Source organism: Equus caballus, chromosome 1, assembly GCF_041296265.1.
Source record: "Equus caballus isolate H_3958 breed thoroughbred chromosome 1, TB-T2T, whole genome shotgun sequence".
Classification (NCBI taxonomy): Eukaryota; Metazoa; Chordata; class Mammalia; order Perissodactyla; family Equidae; genus Equus; species Equus caballus.
In genome coordinates this window covers 164121807-164137789 of record NC_091684.1, presented here as the reverse complement: position 1 = coordinate 164137789, position 15983 = coordinate 164121807, and the positions used below count along the sequence as shown (strand labels likewise).

The window sequence follows — 15983 nt, the reverse complement described above, 5'->3', positions numbered from 1 at the left end:
GACTGATACGCAGGGTGCTTCCACAAGAGGTCTGTGAATGTACACATTGCAGGAAGCTAGCCCAGGAGGTGCAGGAGCTATGCTTGGTGTTGGTGAAGTGCGTACCCCAAAAGTGTTAGATGAGAAAACAAAACTTTCTAGGTTATAGTACCAGATGACTGAGTGTGGAGTGGGGTGTATGAGGGAGAGAGTACACAGGAGGAAGCGGGGAAGGGAGAGAAAAGAAGGTTGTAGAGTCGAAGGTCATCTTCTAAAACTTAGAAATTCTACCTGCAGCATGCCCTTCTTGGGGTGAGGTGACATTGGTTGTGAACTTCTGAAGGACAGCCACGACCAGGTTGTGGTTCTTAAGAAGAACAGTGCTCTCAGAGGCTGGGAAAAGTTATGGTAAAACTAACTGATTAAGTGGTCACTAAATATGAGACCAACTCTGCCACAGGCCACTTACTAACACAGTAAAATTTTGCAAAGAAAAAGTGTGTCAACCGAGGGGCTGAGAGCCCCTTATCTCCCTCTCTGTTCACGGGGATCATCTGTGTCTGATCTAAAATGAATTTCCGTTGTGTCCAATTTTTTTCTAATACTTGATTCAGTCACCAAATACACCACTGGAATTAGATCAAAGAAGACATAACACTCGGTTTCTCTGCCGAGAATACTTGTTGCACTGAATATCAGATCTATGCAAAATTTTGGCTCAGCTGTTTTATAATTTTTTGATGGATGTAATATTATGTTTTAAAAATGCTCACTCATCTCACTCGAATACCATTTTATCTTCTTAAAGATTCCAGATACTTACTATCTTCCAAATGGGTCACATTAGATTCTTTTCTTGGCTGGAGAGAACTTTATCCTTTGGGGAACCTTAAAGGAACCTAAGTTTTCTTTGTTTATCAATTTCTCAATTGTATTGCAAATGTGAGTTCAGTAACAATGGTTGTGGGCTGACATTCCTGTCATTTGGCTTGGGAAATCTTTCAAAAACAGCAAAAATGTTGTCATTTTTAACAAATGTCCTTTCTAGACAACTGCAATGACTCTACTTGTTATAATAGATAACAGTTGTGAGGAAAATAGCTTGTCCTGGCCCAGGACCGAACACTCCAAGGCATACTGCATAACTCATTACACAATGGATTTGTGGAAAGAAAGAAAAGATTTATTAAAGTAAAAAGTTATAATAAATAACCATTTGCTAAGGAAATATCTTTAACAATAACCACCAACCATTTCCCCAAATGAAGACAACTCTTTTCTGTCTCTTCAATGAGATGTTCAAGATTTGGCAGTTCCCCAAAACAACAATTTTGTGTTCATCTAAGGATTTCCAAAGCATTTTAAGAAGGTCAATTCATTAGTTTCTATAATATAATAATGAATTATATTTTTCTGAATAATCCTATGCCTTCTTCACAGAAGAAGACACCAAAGTCATACAGAGGAAACCTTGTTTTAAGGAAGGAAAAAAGGCTGGCAGAAAAAAGTGGGGCCCCATTTTGTGGATTTTTAGTTCTATCAGTTAATGCAAAGACAGCTGTCTCCCGTAAAGACATCTTTAATTAATCCTCTCGCTGTCAAACTTCAAAACACCACCATTAAAACCATATTTTTTTAAATCTTCAGTGCCTGACATTTCTTCTGTTTACCCACTCATTAACCATCAGACAACACACTTAAACACTTACAAAGAATCGTGCTACTTGAGGGGTAAACAAGTCAGTAGTTCGCTTTAAACTAACAGAAGTGGTGAAGTGACAAGTTAGAGAAAACTGAGGACAGAACCAAATAAAAGCTCATGGTTTTCCAACTAATTTTCAGTCCAATAGGACTTCTCCTAGCACAGCCTCTGTCTATCTACCCTTTTCTTGTGCAGGTGCATCAACTCTACCATCTACATGCTCTTTACAGTATTTACCTTTGAACAGTATTATAAGCAAGTTAGGCTTGGCCTAGGTTCAGATTGGGAGTGGAGTAATATTTGCTTTTGGGATTTTTCCTTTCAGTTTCAATTCCCTCGGATGCTCATGTGGCCTTCCAGCCATCCAGGGTCAGCCCTGATGGCAACTCCCTAAGGCCCAGACATATTCTCTCCCCAGGATTTCTTTACCTCTCTCGAGCCATCAAAACGCTTTCTTGAGATCTTCTAAGTGAAAATGAATGTCACCATTGGTCTAATCAGATAAATTTAACTACTATTACAGCTCTCCTGGTGCTATTGTGCTTCTAATGTCACTCCTGGCCAATTCATATTGGGAGGACTGTGTGCCAGTCATTGTGCTAAGTAATTTATATACCACATTTCATAGAATAGAATAGCTTACTTGCTGGTTTATCAGAAGTTATTTGGTGGTTGCAAGATACTCACTGAGTATTATATGGTTACTGTTTCTGTAGTGAGAGTATAGTATAATGCCATGCCTGTTTACTTGGTGTCCCCACTCAGCTATAGCGACTTGAAGGCTAGGCATTGTCTCCTCATTTTTAAGCAGAGTTCTTATTTTTTCCACACTCCCAAAGGAATATAGTTAGATTTAAAATTTAAATCTATTGGTTAAATGAATAAATGCACTCACAAATGGGAAATCTGTAGGGAAAAATTAATTTTGTCTAATATCAAATCAGCCAATAGAGTCAGTGTAGAAATTACAAATTTGTTAACGTTAAAATCAAATGCCAATTTTTAGTGCCTGGACTGCAAACATGATTTCCTATTCACCTAAATCCTTTTCAAAGTATCTCTTTTTTGACATATCCAGAATTTTTTTATTTGAAATCATTGCGTTGGTTTGAATTTTTACCTATCAAGGAACTAGTCATAGAAAGATAAAAGACAGCACCCTAAGTACATCCAGTTTTACTAACTGACAAGTTTATTGGCGGGTTTGTGTCTTTTTTTTACAACTTTGAGATACAATTCACATACCATACAATGCGCTCACTTAAGGCATATAATTCAATGTTTTTAAGTATGTCGTAGATATTTAAAAGAAGCAAAGACTTAAGGTTTTTAGTACAGTACTTTAAAGTATGAGTGCCAGAGAACGGGGTATGCTTTTCAGAAATAAAAGAAATCCTGATATTCCGAGACATTAAATAAAATTTTTCTTTGAGGAAGGATTTGAAGCCCTGAAAATCTAGGAAATGCATATGCAACATGAGCTAAACACAAGACTGTAAGGATTTTCCTGGAATGAATAAATGAAAGTGAGTTCTTTGCCTCTTTAATTTCCATGAATCAAGGGCATGTATAACTATTTTTCAGCCTTACCTCATGAAAGCTTTGAGCTTTCCCTTCATGTTAAAATATATTATTTAACATTTGAGTGTGTCAACACCACATTAGGCACTTTAAAAGAACAGAATTAGCCATGCTTCCTTCTCCAGGGACTTGTCTACTAAGTATCAGACTAAAGCAAAATGCTATAGTATTCCCTCACATCAAGCAACCCGAAGAGTGATATTTTCCCTTAATTCTTCCACAAAATCAATGAGATTTTTCTCTTTTTATACAAACTCAAAGGAACACCCTTTCATTGAACATATACCTTTAGAAGTTCTGTTTGGGCACATTCCAAGTCATATTCTTTTATCATGGGACAGAATCAGTGACAAGAACTAAAACTAGAGCTTTTAAATGCAGTTTTTGTGGTAAAGCATAAGGAGATTCCATTTTCACTAAAGCTGCAATCACCCACATTATAGTAGGCAGGACATTTAAACAAACAAGAGAGCTTATTCCTCTTGCGCACCTTCACAGCGTGCCTTAAATAAATAAGGTGATAGTACAGTGCAGAGAGAAAGCCTGAAGAAAAGAAATAGAAAATGCTTCGGTCTGGGCATGCTTTTGCAGTGTAATAACTACAAGTAAAAATTTTAATTACGCAGCAGTGTAAGATGCTTTGTGGGTGTTAGAAATATAATACCAGTACAAAACACGAAATCTGAAGGTTATCAAGCTATACTCTTCATAAGACGATTAAAAGTATATATTAAAGTGTCTATTTTCGAACTAATAACTTGTTTAGTCACTGAATTACTAATTTGCTTCATTTATAGTTTCACTAGAGACTCCTTAAACTTTTGGGTCGGCTAGATTAACTCTGCTTGTATAAATATACTGTAATCAACTAGATTAATTAGTCAAATTAGTTCAGTATTTCCTCCTCTATACTTAGAACTTGAAAACTTCATAATGTGCAAATTAATAATTCAGTATTGGTTCCTAGTCTGAAGTCTTTTTAAAAAGTAAATTTGATAGTGGCAAGACTTAACAAATTCAGAAATATTATAATTAAGCAAACAGATGTACATTCTGAAATGGTGCCTCAGTGGATAGCAAAATGTCCTGAATACATTCTTGCCACAGCTTGATTTAGTGATATAAATTTTGGAAAGAAATAATGAAATAAGACAATTATAAGCGTACAGTGTTTTCTAAAAGACCACAAACCACCTAAAATTTTTAAAATATATTCACAATATTTTACGTGTTTCCCAGAGATTTGAAGCAAAGTACTTTAAAAACTCGACTTGCTGACATTTGTCATTTACCGTTAATGGTGTTATCAGTGTGCTGGTTCATGGATACATTTGGGCATGTTTGGCTCAGATAGTTCTCTCAGAGTTTCCATCAAACCCAAGGTGGTATTTCATGGACAAAAAGGTCTTGTCTTAAGATATCAAGCCTTGAAACTGGGTCTCTAGATTCTCTCTACCAGAGTGGAGAGCTTTCTCAGAACAAATACTCGTGAAATTAGATAATTCCATTTTGCAAACAATCTGGAAAAGATTTGGAGAATGAGGACAAGGGGGAGAGAAGGGGATAGTGAGAGGAATCTACTCAGGTTTTCTAGCACGGATTCTGAATTTTGCCTTGAGATGTTTGGAATTGAAATAATCAAAAGGTAATCATATTACTTAACTTTGGATAGAAAATGTAAACTAATCCCAAATTTCCAGTACCTATTCTTTCCTGCTAAAACTATGACTCTCCCCAAAGGACAGAATGTATAATGAAAAGTTAAATCAGCCAACACTACTACTAATTCTTGCAAATTATCTGTAGCTGAGGATTGCCATACAGTCATCTCATGCTCATAAACCAGCAACAAAATGTCACTGGCAAAGTGGTAGGCGGGGTTATGGAAGGATGGACACACCAATAAAATTATTCAAAATCAGAGCCAGCTAAATTGTTGCTTGGATTTTCTTCCAAATAATATGGAAAGAAACCCATGAAAGAGTTCAAATGGAATCTTTTCTCATTTTGTAATTATTTAAATGAGTCAAAAAGAACTCCTAGAATTCCAGTATTTAAATAATTCATATACTTTCATTAAAAAAAAAAGCATCCAAGGGCTGGCCCCATGGCCTAGTGGGTAAGCTCAGTGCACTCTGCTTTGGCAGCCTGGGTTCGCGGGTTCAGATTCTGGGTGCAGACCTACACCACATGTCAGCCATCCTGTGACAGTGACCCACATACAAAATAGAGGAAGACTGACACAGATGGTAGCTCAGGGCAAATCTTTCTCAGCCAAAAAAACCCAAACAAACAAAAGCATCAACCCACTTGGCCAAAGTCTACAGGAGCATCAAACTACAAGGACAAATAGCAATGGGATTCCTTACGATTCTCCTCCAGAATCTGACTGGTAGATGGACCTCTGAGTCTGTTTCCTCAAGATGAAGAATAAGTGAAAAGGAAGCATGTGGTTATAAAAAAAAAAAAGGAGTAAAAGCAAGCAGAAGTGATGTAAATTTTGCAATCTGATGGTTTAAAAAAAATCTTTTAGAAATCACCTAAATCTTTGAGACTGATTTTGTCATTTGTAAATAACAAATACCACCTTCTAGATCCCTCACAGAAAGTATTTGTATATTTTTCAATATTAAAAGATGATGGCTATACATATGTGCTACACTGTCCAGCAGAATAATTCCGGGTAAACATTTTCAGCAATTTGAAAAGTCAAACTCAAGTAATCAAATGTAACTGAATCTACAAATGTCTTCAGGTAAACTCAGAAGACCAGATTAACAGTTTTTCTGCCCAGAGGGTATTTTCTACTGAGATTCTTATAGAAAGTCGGAATGCTTTAAAGTATGGTACTAATACAGAGAGATTACATAATAAATATATGGATGTAAATGCAGACATTTTACGAACAAAATTTGAGAATGATAGCTTTGTCATCAGGTAGCTCGCTCACACCAGCCAACTCCTTGGGTATGAATGAGAAATGGTTTTCAGGGTCACAACAAAGCCAAAGTAATTTTAGATGGAACACTTTGTTTTACAAAAGAAAAAAAAAAAGTATGCACATTTCTATTCATGATGTGTGTGTGGGTGGTATAGTTTGGAGAACTTAAGGAGAGTGGTGCTTGGTATAACCTAGGCAGTGAGGGAAAGCATTTAAAAATACTGTCAATGATTCTGGCAGGAAAGTCTGTATAAATACACTGTAGATTCAAACGTAAGTGAGCCAGTTAAAAAAAGAAAAGAAACTGCAAATGAAAACTTCAAAACTTCTACCCCCATGGTGAAATCAATTATATAAAGGGGGAAGCGATCAAGGGTTTTCATACCCATCATCTACCTAATTTCAAGAGCCCACTTCTTAGAGAATTTTCTTTTCAAATCTTATGATTCAGTATGCAGCCAACATAATTGGTAGGATATTCTTAGCCTATTTTGTGAAATCATTTATAAGGCTACCAAATGTCTTGGGAACTTTTTCCTCTAATCACTCCTGAATCCGTCCAAATTGGTTTTAAATTATTCCATTCGTAATGGTAAATTTTTATTACAAACATGTTTTTTACTCCAATTTAGACACAGATATGTCAGTTTGAAGTTGAAATAATTAGATCCTACATGGTTTTTCATGCAGCACATTATTATATTATATCAAATATTATATTATATTATATCAAAAGTCCTATCCCATCATGGAAAAGATGTAGAAGGTTTCTATAAATTCCAAGTTAATTTATTTCAAGAAATGGCTTATACCCTGCATGTAGGTAAGCATATATTTTCAAACACAAACACACAGAACCATGAATTGTACTCCACAACATCTGTTTTAAAATGTTTTTTCTTTTTAAAATCTTTATATGAATAATATCCAGCATCATGGACATTGAACACTGATGATTCTGGCTAACGCTTTTATCCTTTGCTTGAAATTACAGGATCAGTCTAGCCAGAATTTATGAGAACCAGACCCCAGACCTCACATAGCTCACATATTAGACCATTAGGCATCTAACTACCTCTGAACAATTTCAATGCATTATCTCGCCTTTTCCCTGGGGCACAAACTTCACTCGTCCATACTTTTAATATATTTTGTCTGCATGAAGCAGATCGAGTTATTACATGCCAGCGGATCACGACTTACAGAAATTTCATTGCTTCACAATGATGCAACGAACATCTCTGTTCTCCACCCTGATGTGGAGCCGGAGGGAAACGGTCAGTGGTGCAAATGTCTGTAAATTATCTGATGGTTTATGTAAAGCCTAGTTGATATTTTTACTTAAACACTTTAAACCTTTCCATACCTTCCCACCCATAGACACTTAACCAAAGAAGCCCGTAACCATGCACTTTTTAAAAAATTATACGCCACTTCAAATAGACTCCGAGGAGCTTTAGATAATGAAAGCCACTTAAATTTTACTTTTTCCAGTGGGGTTTTTATATTCCTGATTGACTATCTCTTGTTTGTATTTATGTTTTGATCTGCAGATTTCTAAGTCTTCCAAGACACCAATTTATTTGCTCTTCAGAAATGTAGTGATCAAGATTTAAAAATTAACTGATCTTTGAACTCCCCTAAACCTTTTACCTGGATTGCAAAACCATTACGTTCTTTTCTTTCATTAGGGTTTTTTTTTTTTTCCTTCAGCAAGGCTGAACAGGAAACCAGAGTGATCCTAGGCTATCCCTGGAGACTGTTCATCAGCTAGCTCGGTTTACAGCTATTTAAAAAACTGGAGGCAAGCAGCACTCAGAAATGCTGTATTTTATCTCCTGGTACTATTGTTATTATTGTGGTAATGTGAGCAAACAATGGGCATTTTTCTCCTTGGATATGATGCTTTTGTTATTATTATTTTTTGTTATCCATTCTGAAGTTAGATTTCTGGGCTGGCGAACCACTTCCTCTAGGCTGCTGTATATATATTTTTAAAACACTGGTTAACAATTGTGCTACTTGGCTTTTCCCAATAAAATACTTGGGAAAGGAAGACCGAGCTACTGTTATCTAAAACAATTTTCTCATTTAGTTCCAAACTAAAACAAACAGCAAGGAAAGGTCATTAGTCTCGCAGACTAAAATTGTTTTGATGAAGGCCAGCTTTCCATTCTGTTGACAAGCGTCTCAATTCTTTTCAACAGCTCTGGGTGTCCACACTGGAAGAATGCAGAGCAGTCATCAGCCTCGGGGAATCAATGGCTCTTGGTGACAATTTGCAGAACTACCACTGATCAAAGTATTCCCCCTTATTTTTTTTATCTGAAGTTAGGATAATTAATAATGCAAATGAATTCTTAGAGTTAGGTTTGAATGCAAATACTACTTGAACTTCCGCTATTGTATACCATTCAGCAGTAGTGGATTCTCAGCCTAATTATGTGTTTCTTCAGAATGACGTCAGGGAATTGAAGAGAATCTGCAAAACTTTACCAAGATTTCCTCCAAGAAGGCAGACACTGTGTTTCATTCTTATTAGCAGGTCAAGTACTGTGCCACAAAGTAGAATCAATAGGAGGCATGGGGCAGATGGAAAGAGAATGGAACCTCTGCAGACGATCTGACTTTCACACTGGCTTGGGAGCTGAGGGCTGACTGGTCTTGTGATTAATGGCCAAGACCTCTAAGCTGCATGATTTCATCCCATTGTCTTCCTAGCTAAAGATCAGAATCACTATCTCTCCACCAAGAAATGTGAGCAACCCTACGTATTACATCTTTGCATTCAGGCCTCCCCTTACTACTTACCTTCAGAGTTTTTACTTGTCAAGTCCTCTAACCTATCTGAAACTGGACAGTGAAATAGAGACGTGGATCATGGAAAGAGAAGCCCTCAAGTGTTGGAAGGGTGGATTCAAACAGCCTCTGGAAAGTTCAGGATAAGAAGCGTGGCATACAGATAGCCCAGGGATTCAGAAGTCGGAAAATTTAGGTTCTATTTTGAGCTATGCCTTGAGCATGTTGCTCTCTTTACAAAAACTGCCAGATGTGAGAGGAAAGACTAGTTGCTTTGTGGAGTGCTAGAAGAATTCTTAATCAGAGAAGCTGATTAAAGCTAGGAACGAAATTCAGCTAAAGAGTCTTTTAAAACAAACAAATACACTAGCCTGAAATGCTCATTACCCTTCTAGGTTAATTTTTATTGTCTGCCCACAAACTGAACTATATTCTACCTTTTTCCAGGCAGAAAGAGCATTTTACTATATACTCACTTTGAGTTAGGAAAGGTACAGGAAATCCAGGTGTCACGGGGTTGGAAGGGCCTATGGGTGATATGTAGTCCAGTGTCTCAGCCAATTCTTGTTTTATCTCTAACATGACAAAGAACAAACATACCCGGATAAGCACATTTAGGAAGGTGAAGCTACCTCCTCCATAGGCAGCTCATTCCACGTTCAGATAACCGGTGCTTGGAAAGTGCTGACTGAGGTCAAGCTGGAATCTGCAGGCCTGCACCTTCGCTGATCCCTGTCCTGAACTCGGTCATGTCACGAAGCAAGCCGAGTTACCGTCCTCCACATGACAATCCTTCCGGCACTTAAAGGCAGCTGTGTTGTTCCCCTAAACATTCTCTTCTCCAGTTCAAACATCCCTTGTTGCTTCAGCCCATTCCACATACACAGGCCTTTGAAGCAGATCTTGACACTGGCCATTTTCACCACGATGGGCTCCAGGTTGTCGATGCCCCCTTTACAGGGTGGGGCCCGTAACTGGTACTATTTCAAGGCCAGTCTGGTCACTGTGAACTGTTCTCTGCATGACTTCTATCATTCTGGATATTTTGTTGTTTTCATATAAGGCATTTTTTTTCCTTTTTAGCCAAATCATATTGTGCTTACTCTTAGCTAAAATCTCTCCTTCTGTCATGCAGCTCCTGTCTTATATTTATGTAATTGATTTTGGTACTGAAGCATTCTTTACATTTATCTTCTTTACAATTTCGTCTTGTTAGAGTTGGCTCATTGCTTCAACTGATCCAAAACTCTTCCTGGCAGCAGGAAACAAGCTGAGTGGTTCCTACCACATGTCAAGTGCACGCTCTGAGGGCTTCCGCACTGTACCAATGTGTTTCATCCATGCAAGAGCCCTGCAAGGTAGAGATTCCCTACCTAACTTTGCTGATGAAACTAAGGCTGAAAGGTTAAGTGAAATGCGATGGTCCCCCCTGGGACGGGGGGAAACCAAGATTCAAATCTAAGCGACCTAACTACACATGGACTGTTCTTCCCATTTGCTGTACTATTTCTTAGGCTTTCTTTGGATTCTGCTCCTGCCATTGAACGTATTGGCTCTCTCTTCATCCAGCACAAATCACAGTGTCATCAATGTCCCTAATCAACTCATTATTTTTAAAATAATTAGACATATCTGGCTGAAGACAAAGCCAGTGGAGCTCAGGTACCAGAAACTGCTGACTTTCCTTCACAAAGCCATCTGACCCAACTCTCACCAGCCTGTGACTTTTCATCGTGTTCATGAGGACCTCACTGATTCGTTTATTTAATACATACAGAGTGTCTACTATGTGCCAGGATCTGTGGCAGGCACTGGGCATACAGAGATGAACAAAGAGACATGGGCACCGTGACAACTTTGTCAGAGGCCAACACAGGTCTGCTTTAATTCACTCATAGTAAACCTGGGCTGGCTCTTAGTGATCAATGGCTTCCTCTTTTCATGGAGGGAAACTGTCGCAGTGAAACTTAGTTTGCCTGCCTGGGGGAAGGAGGTTAGTGTTGAGACCAGCAAAACGAGCAAAGCAGGGGGCACACCGAACAGGATCACCAAGTAAGGACGCTGCTCCTCTGAGAACTGCAGGCCCCAGCCTGTGGTAAGCACCTTAACCTAACTAGTGTTTCACTTTTAAGAAAATAAGGCCAAGGTTTTCATTCATCCAGCCATGAGAGAAATATTTCCCTTTCCTTGTAACCATTAACTTAGAACAGATGCACTTTTCCAAAGTCAAACGCATGCTAAATTTATTCAGAAGATATTCTCTGAAAACCTATCAAAGCGGAATTTGAGAAATAATTGTGGAAAATCATTTATCTTCCATTTATTGAACAACTACTATGTGCTTGGCACTGTATTGAGCACTTTAATTAATTTAGTCCTCACTGTAACCCTACTGGGAATGTTATTTCTTGAACCCCATGTTTAAATTTTTAAAAACACTTCTTAACAGATGAGAAAAGAGGCTTGGAGAGATTATGTCACAGAGCTTTGGTTAAGTCAGAGTCATCAGACCCAGGACTGTCTGACTCCAAAAGTAGTGTCCTTCCTGCCCTGCACATGGAAATAAGGTGATACCTGGGCTTTCTGTCCTTGAGTGCCCTGTATTCCAGCAAGGAAGCCCCTTAAGTACCATGAGAAGGAAAAGGAGCAAATTTGATGTGATACCTCAGGCAGTCACCTCATTATCATGGCCAATAGTTGCTTCATGCCTCAGTGTCCTAATTGGTTGAACGCAACTAACAGGACCCACCCACAGTCCCTACAGCGAGGTCTTGAAAATTACTGTACAGGGTGCCCGGAGAAACAGAAGCTTAGGGCCACCTCCTCCACTACCTGCTTGCTGATATTTGAACCAAGTTAAATAGAAAATTAGGTCTTTAGATCCTAATTGGGACAGAAGAATTTTTTACCAGCGTAACGCAAACTTGCCAACCTCAACTTCCGTGTAGGAATGTCCCCACCCTTCGGGTTCCGGGGGCTAAGGGATGTTGAAGACGGTGAGTCTCCGCATTCTCTGCGCTCTCCCCTCATACTCCCTCCTCATTCCCCGCACTGAGACCTGCCAACCTTTCCAGGTCTCTTGAGGGACAAACTCCCATCTTGCCCTTTCACTACTTGAAGATGATCTTCTACTTACATGAAATAACAAGTCCACCGAATACAAGCGTCCCCCCTTTCTCTCTTTCTATCACTAACTGTATTCATTCTCACCCGATCTTGGAGGAGAACTGTTTCCCCACATTGCCAATGCTAACCTCTCCACATGGGCCTTGATTTCCTTACTTCTTTTTTGGTTGTTTTTTTCCCACGAAATTTGCCCTTTTTCTCCCCCTCACCCTTTGAGCTTCTGATCTCCACACTTCTACCAGATCCTTTTGCTTTGCTTACAAATATGCTTAAGCATACCCTCTTCTTTAAAAAAAAAAAAAAAAGGAAAAATCCTTTCTCAACCTTCCACCCCTAAGCTAGCATCCTCTCTATTTTCAGTCTTGAAAGAAGAGTGCATTTCCGGACCCCCCACTCTGTCCTTCCCTCCTTGCAATCTGGCTTCTGCCCTTGTCACTCCACTGAGACTCTACAGACCCAAAGGTCACCAATGACTTCCTCATGGCCAAATTCAATGGTATTTTCTCCCTTTTGCCCCTCAACCTCTCTGTAGATCTCAAATCTGTTGATTACGCTTTTCTTTTTCATTAGTATTTATTTAACAACTACCGTATCCCAACACCAGGGCCACACTGAGGACGCAGGCTTGGAATGATCTTTCAAGATCCTATGTCTTCTGGCTTCTCCTCTTAGCTCTCTATATCTTATTGAGCCTTTCTAACTCCCATCGTTCCTAAATATACGCTTCCCGGAAGATCTATCCTCAGCCCTCTTTTCTTCTCTATCTTCCTAAGTCACAATCTCACAACTTCAGCTAATACCACTGAGGCCAATTCTAAATCTCTTCCTATTCCAGCCCTTCAGTTCTGCATTTCAAATGCCTGATGAACGTCAAACTCTTTTTGCCCATAGACTCAACTTTTATTTTTTCATAAACCTGCTTCTTCTTTATGCCTTTGAATGGTTATTGGCATTTTAATAGAGTCAGGCTCAAAACCTTAGTAGCATTTTGGATTGCTCTCCCCCTTTTCCTTGCTCACCACACCTAAATTGTCCCAATCTGCAGATTCTTCCTCCAGACTATTTCTCATACAGATTTCTTCATTTCCATTTCCATTACTCTAACGTAGGAACTCATTAACTTTCACTTAGAGTTTCCCAACCTGTAGTCATTCCCCTAAGACCGTCGGGATTTGGGCAATATGGGAAGATCACATATACTCTACTATTTATTTAATATTTTTAATTTAATAGACCTACTTTTTTTCCCCTTAGACTCATCCATGGCACTAGTCTGTGGAATCAGAGGTTTGACGTGCAAGTTATATTTTTCTAACACGTATTTAAGCTACGTTATTATTAAAGTCTGGATACCACTTAAATTCACCTTACATACCACAAATCACACACTCTCCATACTTCGGGAAACATTCATTTTGATTATACAAAAGCACTGTAACCAGTACTTCCATCTCCAGTCTCCTGGCATTTCAATCCATTTGATTCTTCCAAACTAATTGTTCAGAATTACAACTACACCTTGTCAGTTTCTTGCTCAAAAACTCATTCTCCATCCAGTCAGGTCTAAAATCCTTAACCAGTGTTGTCTCCGGTCCGAATGGACCTCCCTTCCCAACATCATTTCCTCTTGCTGGGGCAGCCTTATCTCGGGCTTTATGGAACCAATCCCTGCTAATCACTTCTGGCTTACTGTCCCCACACTGTCCCTGCTGCCCTCACTCCCGCCTCCACCCATCCCCTGCCTTCAAAGTTCTCCCCTCCCCCCTCCCCCCACCTGCAGCCTCCTCAAAACATCCACTAATTCCCTCAGCTGGAAGTAATCTTGCCTTCCTCCCACCCCCACACTTTTCCTTTGACACTTTCCACTTTCTACTTTTAATTTTTGCTATCTATTCACATTTTCTTTCTCCTACAAGGGTTTAAATTTCTTGAGGGTAGGTTCTGGTTCTGATTCATCTTTGCACCCTCCTATCATTTAGTGACGTACTTGCTCATGGGAAAGTAAAGAGACCACTGAATAAGGGTTGAATAAATGAATATATGAGTCAGGCAACATTTTGATGTGAGTGAATTTTGATTGAAGTAGCTTTCTCATCAAGTAGGATTTTGTTCTCAACAGTTCGTCTGTGTTTTGGTGGCGGTGGGGATTAGTGAGGTTGATGAAGGAGTTTCATATATGTTACATCTTGGCCTACCTTCCCCTATACTTACTTTCATTTAAAAAGACAAATGAAAGAGATGAAATAAGTATTGTCATCATACAGCTTCAGAGGAAGAGGGGCTGTTTTTGGTGACAAGTGGAGTTTTTATTCATTTTCTTTTGGTTTTTGATAGACATATTTCTGAGAAAACAGTGATTCAAGGAGGGGTTTTTTAAAAATTAAGTGTATTGGTTTTTTTCAGAGCCTTCCTCCCAGTACCTAACTAATATGACAATTGTACAAAACTATGTCTCCTGGAGGGCTCATTCGCTTCCAGAAAGACATTTCCTTGAATGGCTGACCACAGCTGGAGGAGAGCCTTGAGCTCCCCAGAGTTTAGTCTGACACCCCCAGAGGGAGCCCAGAGCAAACCAAGCTGCTGAGTAGTCGACCAGCAGGCCCTCTGATGATTCTGCCCTCTCAGCAGAGACTTCCCTCCAGCCTCGAGTGAACCCTGTGTGTGCTCATCTCACTGGGCCAGAGGTTCTATGTGACACTACAGGAAATACTTCTCAGGAAGCCAAAAGGTTTGCATTCTTCAGAACCCTCACTTTTGCTCAAATTTAATACTAGCAATTCTTGCAGGGTGAAAAGAAAAACCTTTATGCTAAATTTTCTGTCTTAGAATTGTTAATAATTTTAGGTTTCATAGATTTTTAATTTTTTTCTTTTAGATGTAGGAGAGAAGAGGGAAGATGTAAAATAAAGGCAGGAGTTACATCACCTAGACAGGAATGTCTTCAGATGTGGGACTCTGTAAGACACCTGCGTTAACCGATCAGTGTTTCCCACTGGCATCAATAGGCCTTTTTATGTACCAAGAAGTGGTCTAGACTCCTGGAGGCTTCTCTTTCCTCCAAATTCCTTTCTAGAATATTGTTCCCCATGACAGAATGTAAATGAGCAATTGAAGTTTCCTTCTTAGTTAACCATGGAAATCTCAAATTGGCCTTTGGGCCTCTACAACTACTGTCTGACTTTAATTGTTGGTCATGCCTAGTAGTTTCTATTTACCATTCCAAACCTAAAACTAGAGAATACTTTTAAACAAATATATAAACTACTCTTCTCTCTACTCAGGAGAAATGATTACCTATATCAATGCTTTAGGGTAACTAAGGGCTCTCCTGTTCAGGGAGCGTGTGAACTTGATCATTCTCAGCTGATAAGTGCTGCCATCTTGAACACTGTGCTCAGGATCAGAATTCTAGCAATAAATCTCTGCTGTGATATTCAAGCAGAAAACTCAGTCTGAGCAGGTTGGGGCCTTCATTGCTCTAGGCATTATCAGACAACTCTACATGAAAATGAAAATAATCTGCTATGATGTCAGGAAACCTTATAGACTCATAGAATAATAGAGCTGGAAATGACTTCAACAGTTGATTCCCTTGGACTCTTCGGCATGTCCCAGGTGTCCCACTTGCTTCGTGTTGAGCTACTTGCTCTTTCTACATGTTCACACCTCTGCTTTAAGGCCTGTCACTAGCCCTCCGGACACCACAGACTGAGAATGCCCATGGAGATTGAAGAACAAGACCCAGACTTGGTCAGAAAAAGCCTAGCAAGGTCCCTTGCATATCACTAAGATGGTGCCTTGGTGGACTTTGAGCCACAGCAGCCAACAAAAACATACATTGTGGGACTACGTCAG

At 39.2% G+C, this 15983-nt stretch overlaps 1 protein-coding gene across 20 annotated transcripts in view; it reads right to left on the bottom strand.

The window, feature by feature from the left end:
• MEIS2 (Meis homeobox 2) overlaps nt 1–15983 on the bottom strand; it is a 202042-nt gene that overhangs the window by 94262 nt on the left and 91797 nt on the right. The gene's annotated exons all lie outside the window — the stretch shown is intronic.